General features: G+C 52.3%; 1 protein-coding gene across 2 annotated transcripts in view; it reads left to right on the forward strand.

Annotated features, from left to right (window-relative positions):
* Nucleotides 1-362: 362 nt before the first annotated feature.
* Nucleotides 363-12,797, forward strand: part of SVIL (supervillin) — a 242,629-nt gene continuing 230,194 nt past the window's right edge. For both annotated transcript variants that reach the window (XM_055087714.1, XM_028495943.2), the window contains exon 1: nt 363-551. The gene's annotated coding sequence lies outside the window, so the exon portion shown is untranslated. The remainder of the gene's footprint in view (nt 552-12,797) is intronic.

Consider the following 12,797-nt stretch of genomic DNA (forward strand, 5'->3'; position numbering starts at 1 on the left):
TTCGCCCACGTCGGAGGGTTTTATCGCTGCCTCTGCTGGGCACTCAGGGCGCCCGCTCGGGGTCTCTAAGGTCAGCGGCGCCCCTCGGGGCACACGCGGGACTGGAGCGCGGGCAGCGCGGGCAGCGCGGCGAGCCCCGGGGCCCCGGAGCCGCCGGGCGCGCGCGCGCGCGCGTGCGCGTCCCCGGGCCGGCGCGTGCGCGTGCCGAGGGGGTGGGTCGCGCCGGCCCCTCCAGCCTGGCTCGCGGTCCGAGCCACTCAGAACGCCCGGCGGCCGACACCCGGGGGCCCTACAACTACTACCCGGCGCCCGCCCGCCGCGCCAGGACTCGCGCGCCCGCACTCGGGGACGGAGGCGCCCGCTCGGCCCTGAGCCGCCTCGCAACTTGTCTGCTCGGGCAGCTGCGGCGCCGGGGCGCCGGACAGACTCTCCCGGGTCCCTCGCCGAGAGCCAGCCCGCGCGGGGACCAGCGTGCGCCCCCCGCCACCGTCGTCGCCGCGGGGAGCTGTGCGCCGGCTGCCGGCCGGCAGGTGGGCGAGCCCGCGGGCTAGGTGAGTGCGGGGGGGCGGGGCGCGCGCGCGGACGCGCTCGCGGGGGACGCGGCCCATCGCGCGTGGGTGTCCTCTCGGCTCCCCCTGGTCCCCCTCCACACTTGCACCCAGGGCCTGGCGCAGGGCGCAGGCGGGGGGCGGGTAGGCTCACCTGCTGGAAGTGTGTTTACCCGGGCGAAAGAGCGAGTCATGGGCCAGCCACACCCCCCTGCTGGGGGGCAACGCGCCGGCCGACCCTGGGCTCCACCCGGGCTGCGACTGTCCCTGAAGCTCGCCCCAAGCGTCTTCCAAGTCCTAGGACCCGGGGTGGGGGGGTGGTGACAGGCCTCTGCCCTCCCCTGCGTCCCTTTAATTCGGGCGGAAGAGGGCTACTGGGAACGAGGACCCAAACTTTGTTTTCACACAGTGAAACTGACTTTCCGGGGCTTTTAAACTGACTTTCCGTGCGCACGCGGTTGATGGCGGGTTCCTGGGGACGCCTCCCGGGGGCAGGGCCGGCCCTGGCCGGCCCGCGAGTGGGGTGGCTCCGGGCGCGCAGTGGCCCCGGGGCTCAGGGGCAGCTCTGGCCCTCTTGGCCCGAGGTCGGGCCCGGCGCAATGGCCCCTGCTCCCGAGGGGTGGCGCGGGGGTCCCCGCGCTCGGCCGGGCTCCATGTTCCCGACCCGCTCCGGCCGGGTGGCCCGGCAGAGGGCGCCCGCTCCCGATCGTCGCGCGGACCGGCGGAGGGGAGGGACTCGAGCGAGGCTCCAGGTGAGGAGCAGTGAATCCTCCCGGGAGGGGGACCCGGTCCTCGCTGAGAGAGGAGTCAGGGAGTGGCCGTGGCGCCGTCGAGAGTCGGGGCTGCCCAGCTGCTGCCGGGCGGCGAGCGGCGATCGTGCCCCCGGAGGTCTGGGGAAAGCGCGGAAAGAAGGTGAGGAGCGTCCCTTCGCGCGGTGGCCGAGGGCGGGCATCGGCCGCGCCGGGCTCCGGCCGGCAGACACTAGGGCGCGCCGCGGCGCGCCCTCCTCCGCGGCCGGAGGAGGGGTCAGTTAGGCTCGGGCTCCGGGCGGTCCTGCCGGGGGCGGCGAGCGGGCGGGGCGACCGATCCCCGGGCCGCCGCGATGGGGCGCTCCCGGGGGCCCGCGGGGTCCCGGCGCAGCAACAAAGGCGCGGCGCGGCCGCCGCTCCCACCCACTTCCGTCCCCGGCGCGCGCCGTCCGGAGGTACCGGCTGTCTCAGGATTTCCCTCCGCGGAGTTTCGGGAAGTTAGCGGGGCGGCCCGGGGAGGGACACGCGTGTGCGCAGAACTGAGACACTGCCGGCCTGCCCTCCCCAGCGCCCGGGCCCCAGGGTCGCGCCGCCGCAGGGCCCCCGCGGGCGCACGGTCCCCGCGCCGCGCGCCCAGCCGGCCCGCCGGGCCACGCCCCTCCCCGCGGGCTCCCGGAAGGGAGGGGCTTAGTCCCGGGGTGACAGCGGCGGGCCCGGGCGCCCAGAGGGGAGCTCCAGAAGGCGGTGGTTGCGTTCCTGTGAGTTAGCGGCCCGGCGGCTCCAGTCCAGGCCGCAGTCTGGGCCAGGTGCGGGGTTAGGCGCTAATGGCCTCCGCATTACAGCTCCGGCGCAGCCTTGACAGTTGGTTGCCGTTGCAAGTTCCGCAGAAGGGGAGAGGACAGCGGCGAGAAAGGAGAGAGCTCCTTGTCCTCCACCCGCGCCCTCCCCCAGGGTTATGCAAAGCCCAGACTTAGGCACGAGCCTGCCATTGGAATGGCAGGGGCACCATCTCCCCTGCGCGACAGACGTTTCCCGGGAGCCGGACCCAGAGGAGGGTGCTGCCCAGGAGAAACCTGGGGCGCTCTGGCCTGGTGTGAAACGTGATCCCGGGTAATCAGTGGATAGAATTCACGTTTTCTTATCTTATCTGCCGCCCCTCCCTTCTGAAGTAGGGAAAGGCCTTCTGTCTGAGAGAATCTTGTATCCACTTGGGAAAGCTCGTCACCATTCGCTTTGAAACCTCCCAGCCTCCTCCGGAGCGGTGATTTCTATTTTACAGATGGGGAAACAGGCTTAAAGGGGTTTCTGGGACCAGGAGTCTGTGCTGCTCCAAAGGGGAGTGTTTGCTCATCCCAGTTCTATGCCAAAGGACGTTCCTGGAAAGTGGTTGTGGGTTGCTGATTGCAGAGTCAGGGTACAGGCTGTGACCCCAGCTTCGGTTTGAGCGTGTTCGGTATTAGGGTCAGATTGACCTTCCACCGGTGGCTGGCTTTTCTGTGGCTCGAGGCCTCAACTAAACCGACTCTTCGTTTATTTCTTTTTCGTTAGTTATTTATTTTGGTCGCGCTGCACAGCTTGTGGCATCTCGGTTCCCCAACCGCGGATTGAACCTGGACCACGGCGGTGAAAGCCCAGAATCCTAGCCACTAGGCCACCAGGGACGTCCCCCAACTCTTAGTTTAAAGCTTAAGGTATACGAAGACAAGTAAACCGCTTAGAATTATCTGACGGCTCCAAAGAGAGTGAGAAACAGCTGTCCTTTGCTTGGTGTGGTGTCTCATTAGGCAGGTGGGCCTGGGGTCAGGAGCTCTATGTCGCCAGGAGCTCTGTGGGCCTTCCCTGCAGGAAGGGGCAGCAGTGCCTACCCTGCCTAAGCTTTGTGACTTTGCCACCACGCTGAATGTGTATTTAAAATGCCTTGGAAATGCAGCCAGCCTCCATTAACTGTCTGATGGGTTATGACTCTAAAATTCCTTTTAGACATCTGAGATCATCTCCACATCTTTAGCCATTATTGAGCTCAAGTTTATAATATGGGGCGGTAGTGTTGTCTTGAATGTACTGAAAGCATATTGCCTTAAAGAAAGATGTTGTTTGAAACCCTGGAATGACAGTTCTGACTCAGAATGTCCTAGGGTAGGGCCAGTTGTGGAGACAGTGAGGCATGATGATTACGGGCAGGCTTCGAATGCCGCCTCCACCTTTTACAGGTCTGTAGCGTTGGGCAAGTTGCTGAGCTTCTCTGAGCTTCACGTTCCTCTTTTAGGGCAGGAATAGTCACAGCATCACCTGGTTTCAAGCTGCAAGGCTTAAATTTGGTCATTCATGTAAGGCACTTAGTAACGCAGAGCCTAGGAAGTAGTAGCCGCCCAACGAGTGTTAACTAATAATGATGATGTTTAAGAACAGACTCTTTCTTTCTTCCCTTCCCTCGTCTAGAGAGGCAAAATAGTTGATAGTTGAACTTGATCTTCTTGGTTCATACAGCAAGGTGATGCACTAAGCGATTCTTCCTTCTTGTCAGCAAGTGCCGTGTGTGCGTGTGTGTTGGGAGGCGGGGTGGCAGTGATGGCAAACTTTGTCTCCTTGCCCAAGGAATTTACAAGGGGCTCCGGAACCGTCGGGCTTTCCTCCTGGTGTTACCACTGTGTAATTTTGCGGCCAGCCCTCCAGCCATTTCTCTTTCCTTTAAATTTGATGACAGGACTTAAAAAAGCAAGCTCAAAACCAAACAAGCTGGAGAAAAGGAAGCAGGTCTTCTCTTTGTTCGTTCACTAGCCATTGACAACACTAAAAAGAATTATCTGCTCTCTGTGAAAATTGTGCTGGCCCGACCTTGGCAAGTGGGACCATTACTTGGAAAACAGAAGATTGTCTGGAGTCTGTTTAAAGATGAGCCGCGAAATGGACAGAGGAGGGAGGAGAGTTTGAGATAACATTTCAGAACTGTTTGCTCAAATATGGTGACCTATGTATGATCTGAAAATTGCCACACTAACATTTGGAAGGTGACAGAGAGAGGTCTGGTTATGTCCAGTTAAGCTGCACAGCCAGCGAACAACCAGGATAGCTATTTCATATGTTAAAAGATCTTGGAAGCTTTTCAATTTAGCAGCAAGTGGAGAAATAGTTGTTTTTAAATATACTATGTCAAGTTGTTGACGAAAGACCCCTGAACATGGCTATTTCCTAGTTCTTGATTTTGCATTTATCTTTTAAATAATCATCCAGGGCGAAAGCCCTGGAAACCTTATAATGTTATTAAACGCCACCCGATCGCGAAAGTTGTCACCAAGACGGGCATGGCATGGAGTCCAGGGAGCGATTGCCCTTGAAAGCAAACATAGATTTTCCATTTGGGTTCGAAAAGCAGCTTTCTCCCACATGGCAAAATGATCTGCGTGTGTAAGCAGGGGACGGCACATAAAGGGTTATAGCAGCAGGGTTTCTCCCCTTTTGTGCAGCTCGCTTCATCTGTAGCTACTTGTTGAGTTTCCAGGGCGGAAGAAAGAAGCAGCTGCAGGGCATGCGCCAGACCTGCGCTGGGCTGTCGCTACCATTGTAGGGAAGGTGAACAGGCAGCGTTATTTTGGATCACATAGCAGCGTGTTCAAAAGCATCTTGCGTTCCCCAGCTGTTCCACAACTTCGCCGCATATGGGAGAGAACTTGCCAGCTGCTGGGGCAACTGTGCTTACGTTTTCCGCTTTTGAGCAGTCCCCAAGGAAGGTAAAAATCCACAGATGCCTTTGTTAAACTGTAGCCATCGTAAAGAGTCTTGTTTGTTTCTGTTATGTCAATGTTATTCCAGATAGAGCCTCTCAGGGGAGAAGGTTTAAAAGGAAATGTCAGAATTAACATTTTTATCCGAATACAGTTTTTTTCAGGATGACCAATGTGTATATAGTTTTTCCCTACTTAAAACCTAGGTCGCTTTTCTATTTCATTGACTAACAAAGGAACGGGTCTCATATTAAAACTAAATGTGTTTTTTTTTTTAATCGCCGTATCCGTCAAGGTTAATCATATACATTTTTCTGTTGCCTGAAACGTATAAAAGTTACAATGTGTGTCCAGACAGTGCTCTTTTGTTTTCAGAAGATTGGGGTATTTTGCATTTGTGAGAGCCAGGAGGTGCTTTGCCCACACCCCTTACCGTATCCGTGAGAAAACTGGAGTTTCCAAGAAGTTGTTACTGTTACTTATCTGAGGTGATTTGGCTGGGCGGTTTACTTCAGCAGATCTTAGGTTGAGTGTTTGCATGGCAGCAGGCCTGAAGGTGATCAAGGGCTTGGGCCCAGCCCTGGAGGGACTCACAGCTCAGAAACAGCAGACGTCAACAAGTACAATATGAGGGCTGCAATAGAGGCGGCATCTTTTTTGTGTGAACGTGCCTCTTCAGGCAGCGTTTTGTGTAATCCCACCGGTGTGTCACCGGGTCTGCTCAAATAAAGCCGAGGAGGAGGGTCTGGGTACAGGAAGATAGAAGAAGCGTTAAAGGTTGATCGAACGTTGAGTACGTGTACTAACAAGAGAAGGCCTTGCCTGTGTGTGTCGACCCACCTGTCTCTACCTGCGCGCCCCCCCGGCCCCTGACTCCTGCCCAGCTCTCGAAAGCATCTCGCCTCCTCATTCCTCTGAATGGAGGTGAATAGATGGCCTCTAGCAGCTACAGCCGTAAATCCAGTCCCTTACAGGGACGGAGTCAGCTTCAATGCCTTTGTGCTAGAAGAGGTTATAAAGGAAACCCCGATCTCCTGGACACGTGTGAAAGCCTCAGACACCGATGCTCGTCTCACTCTTAGGGGCTCTGGCTTCAGCTCACCCAGCGACCCCGAGTTGCTGAGTTAGACCCACGATTCGAAGCCCTTTCAGCCCCTTCTGGGCGCCATGGACACATTCGCGTATCTTTCACTTCATCCCTTTTGCATAGGAATCTTAGATTTTTGACAGCATCTCGGCCTGCGGTTGGTTTAGCTGCCGTTTTCATTTGAGACTCTCAGGAAGTCTGTTTGGTTCTCGGGCTGATGCCCCGGGGGCGGGAGTGGGTGGGAGGCATCGTACAGAAGGGGAAACAGGCTCTGCCTGCGGTGAGAACCCTGCCTGGGCTAGGACTAGAATCACAGGGTCCTGCCTCAGAACTCAGCGCCCTCACTGGCCAAGTCTCGGAAGGGTCAGCTTGCTCAAAACTAGAGGATGAGTCCTCTCCTTCTGGAGACTTCGTCGTACTTGCGCTGACTGCAGTGGTCCTCGCTGGGTTCTTTCCCTGGGATACCTCTCTTCCTTATTACACTTCTCTGCACGTTATAATTGTGTATTCATCATGTTCTGTTTTCAAGTCTTGGCTCTCGAGCACAGCTGCCAGCTTTCTTTGTTTTTTCCCCCTTTATTTTTTTAATTGAACTGTAGTTGATTTACAGTGTTGTGTTAGTTTCAGGAGTACAGCAAAGTGATTTAGTTTTGTATATATATCTATATATAGATACAGATATAGATAGATATAAATTATTGTTTTTCAGTTTATTTTCCATTATAGGTTATTACAAGATGTTGAGTAGAGTTCCCTGTGCTCTACAGTATGACCTTGCTGTTTATCTGTTTTATATACAGTGGTGTGTATCTGTTCACCCCCAATTCCTAATTTATCGCTCCTCCCCTTCCCCTTTGGTAACCATAAGTTTGTTTTCTATGTCTGCGAGTCTGTTTCTGCTTTGTAAATAAGTACATTGATAGCATTTTTTCCGATTCCACCCTTAAGTGATCTCCTGTGATGTTTGTCTGTGTCCGTCTGACTTCACTCAGTATACGATGGATGATTTCCTAGGTCCATCCCGCTTTCTGACACGTTCACCCCCCTTCCCATCACACACGTGCACACCTGTGCACACACACCTGCAGACACGCAGAGGGCCCAGCATGGTAACTGGACCTGTTATCCTTCCTCAGCCGGCTCAGCTCCTTTCAGAAGGCGACTTCACGTTAACTGCATCGAAGTATTTCTCCCCGTTTGATGCTCTGGACGCTACACAATTCTTGCTGGATGTCAGATATTCAGGGATGGTCAGAGTTACCGCGTCCTCCTTTCCACAGGGGGGCCGTGGGGAAGTGAGCCGGCGCCCTTGGTCGTGGGGACCAGGTAGTGCCTTCACTTCAGCATCGTGCTGCTTAGAGGCTGGAGGCAGCAGCCACTTCCCTGCAGGAGGAAGAAGCTGATGCGCTTTGGGGTGGGGTGCAGCCAGGAGGCCCCTCCTGGGCCCGGGACGCCCCCGGGTGCCCCGTGCAGCCACGGTTTTGCCCCCCACATGCCTCCAACAGCACCCCGCAAACTTAGGCAGCTTTCCGCTCCTTCTGGGACCCTGTGTTTCCTCTTTGACGCCTGCGCCTCCTGTTCCTCGTCCTGCTGCCGCGCGGTCTCTGGTGTCGGGTGTCTTAGGGCCGCTTTGCCTCGGGTGCCCTTATCTCCATCTGCCATTGGTGTTTAATTGCTTCCCCCCACTAGCCAGCCTGCCCTTCGACACGGGGTGACTTTGCCCCCTGGCTGTCCTTGCTGCTGACTCCTGTCGGCTTTTGCTCCCACTGGCTCAACCTGCTGCCCTGTTGCAGCCCCTCCTCTCAGCTCCTTGCTGGCCCTTGGTGTGTGCGCCTCCCCAGGCCTCCCGTCTGTACGTGGCTTTGTTCCTGTCCTCTTTCTCTCTCTCTTCCTCCCCTCCCCGACCCCACCCCTGTTTAACCCTCTTAATTCTTTTTACTGAGATGTAATGGGCATACTAGCTTCAGTCCTACAACCTCATGATTCAGTACTTGTACGTGTCACGAAATGATCACAATAAGTCTAGTGAACATCTGTCACCACACATAATGACACGTTTTGTTTCTCGTGCTGAGCGCTGTTAAGATTTACTTTCTTAGTCCCTTTCAAATAGACAGTCCTCCCTACCCTTCTTTGACGGTGCTTCCTGAGAAGTAGATTCTTTCTCCTTTATTTTTTCAAACCCACCATTTGCAGGCCCTTCTGTCTTTGTCCCGAGCCAATCCTGTTTGGCTGTCACCTGCATCGGGTATAATCGTGACATACATTATATATGCTATCACAGTTTTTATTTAGATGTTTGTAAAAAAAAAAAAAATAGTGGTTCTTGGAATTGAAACTTGGAAACACCAGTCTTGAAACTGGTCAAGTCAGGGCGTTTCAAAGGGTTGAACTTTGGGGGTAATGGTTTCGAAATTTATTTTGGCTCTCCTTTCACATGGCAGTGCCGTGAAGGTCACTGAAACATGAGCTTGTTTTTGGATAACCTCTTCCTTGCAAATGGAAATTGTACATACACAGAGCAGAATTAAGATTTGCTTTTCTTCCCCCCCTTCAAATTATATTTCTGAAAGATCTTGAAAGGAAGTTGAGTTTGTACCGTGTGGCCAGTCTGGCTTGTGTGTAAGTTCTGAATGATTGGTCAGCTCGGGTCTGTGCTGTTCCAGAGGCTCATGGGGGGTATTTCCGAGCGGTGATCCCTCGTCCATGAAAATATGCTGGACAGGAGGTCTGGGGAGATCCTTCACGGATTCACCCTGATTTGGGACTCTCTATTTTTCTCTCCAAAGCTGCGAACACAGAGGGGTATCCTCAGGGTCAGGATAGAACAGGTTGTCTGTTGGGAAGCAGTGGGGAAGGATGCCTTGAGCCAGGGCCGCGGGGGGGAGCGTCTGGGGTGCGGCCCCTGCTAGGTGGTGTTCCCCAAGAGCCCTGGCGCCCTTGCACCTTGCGCTCCTTTTTTTTTTTTTTTTTAATGCTGAGAAACAAAGGGAAAGGATGCTTACCTGTGCCAAAATGGAGTTTGCTTCTAGACCTTGCCAATTAAAAGGGAGCCCATTTTTCTGCCCTGGTAGATAGGGGAGTCTGCTTAGAGCATTGGAATAGGAGCTTATGTTCGTATAGACTCATCCAGACCAAGGGATCTTTGTTTCAGCAATGTTCTGTAATTGGCGTCCAGCAGAATCTTGATGTGCTCGTCAGGTTCAGTTCACGTAATCTAGTAATCTGTCTATAACAACACCTGGAGAAGGGTTTTTAAAATTGGCATGATATAGAAAACAAGACATGAAAGTGATCGGTCAGACTGTTGATTCATTCCTTGGTCAGCAAGCGTCTGTGAACCGCGTGTGTGTGCACGTGTGTGTGGGCTTGGCGTTGAGAATACAGAGCGAATCCTGCCCTCAGGGGGCTTGCAGTCGGAGATGGCTTTGCGGGCACGGGAACATGTTGTAGGTGAGATGCAAGTACCTTCCAGGTGTAACGGGGCACGCAGGATGCAGCGCTGGGCGTGGTGCCGCTGCTGATGACGGCAGCCTCGGGACGACCGGCTGGAACCGTGCCTCGGGCTCTGCGCGTCGGGCTTGATGTGCTGGGCGTCTGTCTTTTAATCGGCACCATCTCTGAGCCGAAGCCTTGATAGGTCCAGCGCCTCAGATGAGAGAAGACAGTAAGTAGTCAGGTCTGGGTTTGAATTCAGATCCCGAGTCATAAACTTTATGCAGTCAAGGAGACACCAGGTCAACGTCTTGTAGCGTTACTTTTCCTTCTGTGTCCATCTGCACCGCTGCATGTAACGAAGGAAGGAGAAAGCCTGGAGAGCCGTGCGGTTACAGGGTGTCCAGTGGGGGTCTAGGCTTCCTCCCCCGTCCCATAAAGGATGTACTGGTCGAGACAGTGACTCTGTCTGCAATTATGCATCTTCTCAGAGTGTCCTTTATACTCAGTGTTTTGCCAACTGTATTTCTAAGGAGGCTTTCTTTTCCCTGTGCCAAGCTTTGCAGAAACTGGCTGCCAGGCTTATTGTCACCCGGGAGGGACTGTACCCCACAGCAGTCTGCCTCTTTTTGTGGTGCTGTGTGTCGCAGCCAGCAGCCTCTGGTGTCCGCCTTGCTGTTCTCAACCGTGTCTGGGGGAGGAAGGTGCTTCTGTGTCAGGCCTGTTGAAGGGAGGAGGAGCTTCCCCACCATCAGAGGCGTATCTGCGTGTGAGCCCTCAAGTCTCCTCTCCACACCCAGCGTGGTGTAGACGACCTTGCTCTCATCTGCAGTGCCTTTCAAGGATCAAACGTCTGTATTTCTGATGAAGCCCGGTTGTGATTTTAAGAATACTGGCCAGGCAGGTTGGTGAAACCTGTGATTCTTGGAGAAAAAGCGAGGCTTGAAAGGGAAGCTGGACCAGCTTTCTCTCAGAGGGAGTTTGTGGGGACCCAGGGTGGCCTTTCAGGATGGATCACTCTGGGGCTCAAGAAGAAACTTGGACGAGGATGGTCTGCTTCAGGGCTGTGTCTATATGTCCGGTTTCAGATGCGGCTCTTAATAGGAGTCTAAGTGGAAAGACAGTCCTCTGTTCCCGAACTCTGGGCCATGAGGAGAAAATTCCGTGCTTGAAAATTTGCAGGTAAACATGCTTTCTTTTTTGAAGAGCTGCGATTTTTAATCTGTTAGATTTTAAGTCCAAAAGCTCTAAGAATAAGGCTAAGAACCTACATTCCTAGGAAAATTGATAGACCGTGACCTCAAGTATAAAGAACTTATTTCAAGCAGTGTTAAACTGTTTCCTTCCCTAAAAATGAATCTGACGTAAGACTTTTAAGTAAGATATATGTGATGTGTGTGTGTGTGTGTGTGTGTGTGTGTATATATATATGTTTATATTCTTATTCTGACCCCAGAATTATCCAGTTATCTGTTGAAAAACAGTCATCGTCATACAGTTCTGACACTGAATTTCCAGGAAAGATAAAAGCATGCTATATGCTCGACAAGAAAATTATATAGTAGAAAAATGTTTCAGTTGATTATTTATGTAAACCCAACATCTGTGTGTTTTTTTAAAAGAGAACTTCATCACTTCTTAAGAAAACTACAGGCTTTCATCACGTGGCGTTTTTTTTCTATACTTGGTTCTCCCAGTGTTGGAAGGAAACAGCAGGCAGTGAAAGCGTTTTATTTTTTTCCATGAGCAAATTAGTTCCATCGCTAATGTCTAGGCTTCTTGGGAAACAAACAAACAAACAAAAAAAAACCTTAGAGGAAAGTGCAAATGTATTGTGGAAAACGTCCCACTTTCATTTTGAGCACAGACACTGGTTCTAGGTTCAAGCAGTAGTATCCTTTATCGGATGGTAGAGCCACTAACATTTATAAACCCAATTTTATGTTTTTTGCCCCATAGGCATAGTTTGCAGCACAGTCTGTCCTTCCTATTCTCGGGATTCCTGCATATGCAGATCCGCGATTGGTTGAATCCGCAGATGCGGAACCCAGATGTAGAGGGCCGGCTGCACACATTTTCTACTCCATTACTTCCCATTTCAGCTAAAAGTCTCCTTCATGAAGATAAGTGCTGTGTTTGCAGAATCATCACCCAAACCTTTTTCTCTTTGGTCGCCAGATCCACACGGATTGCAGATAGATAGTTACCCCAGAATGGCTTTTCTATTTCATCTTGGTGTCCCATTTCCCCAATGCTTTCCCCATTGTTTTCGAATCTAGGGAGAGCTGGGGAGAGTTAATGAGCTCTGAAGGGGTTGCCCCCGTTTTGTTTAGGCTTTACCGAATTAGTTATCCTCACTCAGTGTAGGTAAATACGAGGATGCCTGTGGATTTAATATTTTTTTTTAGTTTCTGTATAGATAGGAGAGTGGAGACAGTTTAAAAGATGGAAAGACTCTTCAGATAATTTTCCTCAAGATGGGTTCCTCTTATTACTACTATTATTATTATTCTCCAAAGTATCATTCATAGTCTGGTAGGACAAGCAGCTCTTTCTAAGAGTAATGCCTTCTTCTTAGTGAATACTGCAAGTTTCAGTTAAAGTACTAGGGACATGACGCGTCATGAATAATCATCGTTTGAATTTAGGAGTTACTTCTTTAAGCTTATACATATAGGAGCACTTTTACGTGCAGGGCACTTTCACATTGCTACTGTCACTTAATCATAACCACCGCTTGAAGTAGGTGGTGTTGTTCCCAATTCACAGAAGAGCAGTATTGAGGCTCACAGAGGCGAAGGACTGGTCAGAATCATTTATGTAGCGGGTGACAGGGATAGAGATTTAAACCTAGGTCTTCTGACTCCAAGGTACATTGAGCTTCCAGTGTGCTAAGCCAGTAAATAAATGGCAGTGATATTGTACTGAATGGCACATGAGTAATGGGAGATTCCAGAAAGGCAGCACAATGCTAATGTAGAATTTTAAGAATAAAGCTATCAAAGTAGGGTTGGAGTTTTTAGTGCTCTTCAGTCCACATTGGGTTTAGAGAATAGGATTCAAGTATTTGCCTGCTTTTTGCTGAAGACGTTGATTGTCCCAGATCTGTGTCTAACGTAGTGAAAGCACTGGGTTTTTTTTTTCTGTTTTGCTGTTGTTTTAATGTGTGCATTCTCCAACTGCCATTGCCACTGTTTTCTTTCTTTCTTTCATTCTTTCTCTTTCCTTCTTCCTTCCTCCCTCCCTCTCTCCCCCC

Source organism: Physeter macrocephalus, chromosome 11 (genome assembly GCF_002837175.3).
Source record: "Physeter macrocephalus isolate SW-GA chromosome 11, ASM283717v5, whole genome shotgun sequence".
NCBI classification, from domain to species: domain Eukaryota; kingdom Metazoa; phylum Chordata; class Mammalia; order Artiodactyla; family Physeteridae; genus Physeter; species Physeter macrocephalus.